This window comes from Triticum dicoccoides, chromosome 2A, assembly GCF_002162155.2.
Source record: "Triticum dicoccoides isolate Atlit2015 ecotype Zavitan chromosome 2A, WEW_v2.0, whole genome shotgun sequence".
In the NCBI taxonomy this organism is placed as follows: domain Eukaryota; kingdom Viridiplantae; phylum Streptophyta; class Magnoliopsida; order Poales; family Poaceae; genus Triticum; species Triticum dicoccoides.
In genome coordinates, this window is record NC_041382.1 from 47,095,645 (window position 1) to 47,100,349 (window position 4,705).

The following is a 4,705-nucleotide window of genomic DNA, read 5'->3' on the forward strand; positions in this document are numbered from 1 at the left end:
AATCGTCAGTTCCCTTCCGGGGTGACAGGCCGAAAGTTATCGCCTCGAGGAATCCAAGGATCCCTCCAAGTACGTATCAATGAACCATCTCCAAACCGCCAAATGATGCCTTTTTTAACCAGTTCCAGACCATGTTCAATTCCTTTCCACACTGCTGAAGAGTTTCCTATACATACTGTGTCCAATAAATTCCCATTAGGATAGTACTTCGCTCGTAATAATCGTGCATACAAACTTTCCAGATTATCAAGGAGTCGCCAAGCCTGCTTTGCGAGCAGCGCTTGGTTAAAGGCTCGCATGTCACGGAAACCCATACCACCCTTGGACTTTGGTAGCCTCATCTTGTCCCAACTTAACCAAGCCATCTTTCATTTTCTTTTCTTCACACCCCACCAGTATTGCCGCATTAATCGTGTAAGATCATATAGTACAGACATCGGCAGCCGGAATACACTCATCACATAGGTGGGTATGGCTTGTGCAACTGATTTAATTAATAGTTCCTTGCTCAAAGTTGCTATATACTGTTCAGTCCAATCAACGAGTCTCTTACTAAGTCGGGCTTGCACTGTTTGAAATCTCCCCTTATGCATTCTCCCTTCAGGTACAGGAAAACCAACATACTTAGGATCAAAAACCTCTTGAGTCACCTCCAGAAATGACTTAATTCCCGCGGACGACAAACAATTGTCGAAGAAGAGGATGGAGCACTTTGCAGGGTTTATAAGTTTCCTTGATGCCGAGGCATAAGTGTTCAACAAACCTCTCACCAACGTTGCCTGTTGCATGGAAGCGCGGAAAAATAACAAAGAATTGTCCGCGAAAAGAAGGTGTGAAATAACTGGAGCTCTCCGACAAAACTTGATCCTTTCTAGTCCATCCTCGGTCATTGACTTACTAATCAAAGTAGATAGTACGTCAGCAACAAATCGGAACAAAAAGGGAGACAATGGATCACATTGCCACAGTCCTCTCGATGGTGTGAAAGACTCCAATAATTACCATTAAATTTGATAGAATATTTCACCGAAGAAACACATGCCATAATGCGATCTATCCAAATCGGATCAAAGCCCCTTTTAAAGAGGGCTTTGTCCAAGAAGACCCAATCCACACGATAATACGTCTTTGATAGATCCAATTTGTATGCACATAAAGCAGGGGCACCCTACCGCAAGGACTATATCTGGTGGATACACTCGAAAGCGAGAATGGAGTTATCTGAAATCAGCCGCCCCAGAATAAACGCGCTCTGATTATCTGAAATAAGATCCATGAGCAAAGGACATAGCATGGTAACCATGCACTTAACTATTTTATAGAGAACATTACACAAACTAATGGGCGTAAAATCCTTGAGTTCTTTAGGATGTTGAACTTTAGGAATCAGGACGATTGCCGTATCATTAACGCCTTCCGGCATAACTCCTGTGTCAAAGAACTCAGGACTGCAGCAATAATTTCAACCTTAAGCACAACCCAGTTGCGGTGATAAAAACACGCTGGGAACCCATCTGCACCTGGCGCCTTGAGCGGCCCTATTTGGAACAAGGCGTCATGTATTTCTTTCTCCATATATTGCGCACACAAAGAAGCATTCATCTCGGCCGACACCTTAGGCAGAATACAATCCAATACCGACTCAGGGGAAAGTGTAGGATCTTTTTATAAACCTCCTTGAAGTACGATGTTGCCTTCCGCTCCATATCTGACGGAACATGACACCAAGTGCCATCCATACGATGAAGTCGCTGAATATAATTACGTTGTGACCGCCAAACAGCACGACGAAAGAAGTATTTTGTGTTACGATCGCCTTCTTTCAACCACGTGATCCGCAAGCGCTGCAACCAAAGAATTTCCTCGTGATACAGTAATTCATCCATCTCATTCATCTTAGCACGGATGAGGACACGATCAGCTGAACTCAGTTTCAACTCATCCAGTTAAGCTCTTCGTTTCTCAATCTTTTTTGTGATGTGGCCAAAGTTCTCAGCACCCCACGTACGTAGGCTGGACATGACAGACTTGAGTGAATTTGCAACCTCCCCCAAGTTGCCAGCATGCCTTTTCTTTGCCCAAGCTTCCTCTATAATTCCAGGAAGTGCTGAATGCCACTCCCACATAATCTCATATCGTGGTGGGGGACGCTGTCGTCGAGGCTCATCGCCGACCAGAAGCTGGACAAGGACCGGACGGTGGTCTGAGCATGGCAAGGCTAGGTGAACCACCTTGGCCAACGGAAATAAATCACGCATGCCTCGTGTACAACCGCCCTGTCTAGCCTCACCTGGACGTTTCTATCACCGGGCTGACCATTATCATATGTATAGGGAAATCTAGAGAACCCAAGATCCTCCAATTCACATACTTCCAAGCAATCCCAGAATGCCATCATTTGATTTTCCGATCTCGTGCGGCGCGAAAGGTGTTCATGCTACCACATAGCCTCATTAAAGTCTCCACAAACAAACCACGTGCCTTGGGAGATAGCACGTAATTAAGAGAGATGATCCCACATTAAATGGCGATTTTCCACCCGTGGTTCGCCGTACATAAAGATACCTCGCCAGCTGACATCAGTACCATTGTCCGTCACCTGCACATCAATGTAGCATGCACAACGATCCAATACAGTCACCATTAACGATTCGCCCCAAAAAAGGGCCAAACCACCACTTCTTCCATTACTACTAACACCACAAAAACCCTTTAAGCCCAGCCTCCATCTAAACTTCACCATCTTCTCTTTAGTTTGCCTTGTCTCACATAGAAAGACAAACTTGGGGATGTTAGTTTTTGCGAGGGCCAACACCTCACGAACTGTCCGGCAGTTCCCCACCCCCCGGCAGTTCCAACAGTTCCATCCAGGGACTCTTGTCCGTCTTGGTACGTTTACCATTAGAACTAGTTGACAGCTCCTCCATAGTAAGGTCGCCTCCTTTTCCATCCGTCATAGCAAGAAGACCAACAGGAGCCCCGGCTGCACCATTCGCCATTGGATCCAGGTTGAAACGCTTACGGGAGTACCTGTCCACCTCCATTAAATCAATTGCATTCTTCTTGGCCCTGTACACTGTGTCAGATAGCGCAGGATCCAACACTTCCTTGTTAACAAGCTTGTTCTTTGGTACTGCAGAATCATCTCTCGCTTTGCCATGTTTCCCATTGCTAGGATCAGCAGTATGATTGTCCGTTCACGGTCGGTTAGGCGAATCAGCATACAACCAGGCACCAAAATTCTGGTCCTTTTTCTCATGAATCCCAGACCCACATTCTTTGTGGTCATGGCCAACGAGGCCGCACTTTTTGCAGAAACGAGCAAGCTTCTCATAGCGAACCAAGAAAACCTGCCGCTCTTTCCCTTTAACAATACTGATGAACTTCGTCAGAGGTTGTTGAAAGTCATGACGCACACGGACGCGCACACAATCTCCCCTGGAATTACCATTCAGGCGCATCTCAAGTATCTTCCCAGAATTCTTCAAAAGCTTCTCCACAAGATTATGTTTACAGTAAGCATCCGGGAGACGATGAATCTGCAACCAAATTGGTAGATGCACAATACTCACCTCTTTTGCTGGGCTAAAACCATCATAAGGACAAAGCAAAACTGCCCAATTTCTGAACAACCAAGGACCAGACTCCATGATCCTCTCCCAATCTCCTAGATACGCCGCCTGGACGACGAATAGGTTAGGAGTTGGGAACAACTGGGCGGAAAAGAATCTCCTGGGCTGGGTTCCAAGAAGCCCTCATCTCTCTATAAAACGCAGGTTAGCTGAAGGTTTTCTCGGTGTGAACCCTAGCAAGGGCAAGCCAGCGCACACTCTCCTTCCACGCCGGATCTTCCTCATCAATCACGACATCATCAAAAGCTTTGTCGTTCAGATCCAATTGATCAAAAAAATCACCAAGATCGGCCTTGACAACGCCGCCGCCACCACCACTTGTTGCTAAGTGCACATCCGAGGGCGATGCCATCTTAACTGGGCCACGGACCTAACGTCGCGGGGGGATGGGAACGGGGGAACTTAATGGCGGCGTGAGTCGCCAGAGAGGATAGGTAACCGCAGCCGCTGCATATAGGGGAATCGTCCGCACTTATTAGGTTTGGTTTGGTTTCTTTGTTGTTAGAGCATCTACAACCGGATGCCTTAAATCATCCCTCATATGTTCGCGGACGCGCCCACTCAGTGACTGGATAGGGCAGAGAAAGAAAAACGTGACCCAACCGGATCACTCATATCATCCCCATACGCCCGGGCTGTCCGTGAATGCTCATATCCATCTCAAATATGGAGAATATATGAGGGCTCGCGGACATGCCTGGGCGCGCCCGAGCATTCTGCCACGTAGGACACGGCCCCATCCCGGATCACCTTTTCTCTTTCTTTATTCATTCTTTTATTTCTCTCTTTTCATCTCCATCAATCACGTGCAACTGACCGAACATATGAGAAGAAAAATGAGGAGTGTGGTTGCGCGGATGGATAAATAGGGGGTCAAAACGGACACGCCTGGTCACTGACCGGGCTCGTCCGCGGGCATTTAAGGGGTAATATTTGCTATGTCCGGCTGTAGATGCTCTTAAGTTGCTACTTGTTTGTTCGGATTGATCGTCCACCGGCCAGTTACCTACGAGGCTACGATCGATGTAGTTTAGAAAAAAACCAAAGATTTGAAATTTGTCTACACTTTAGGT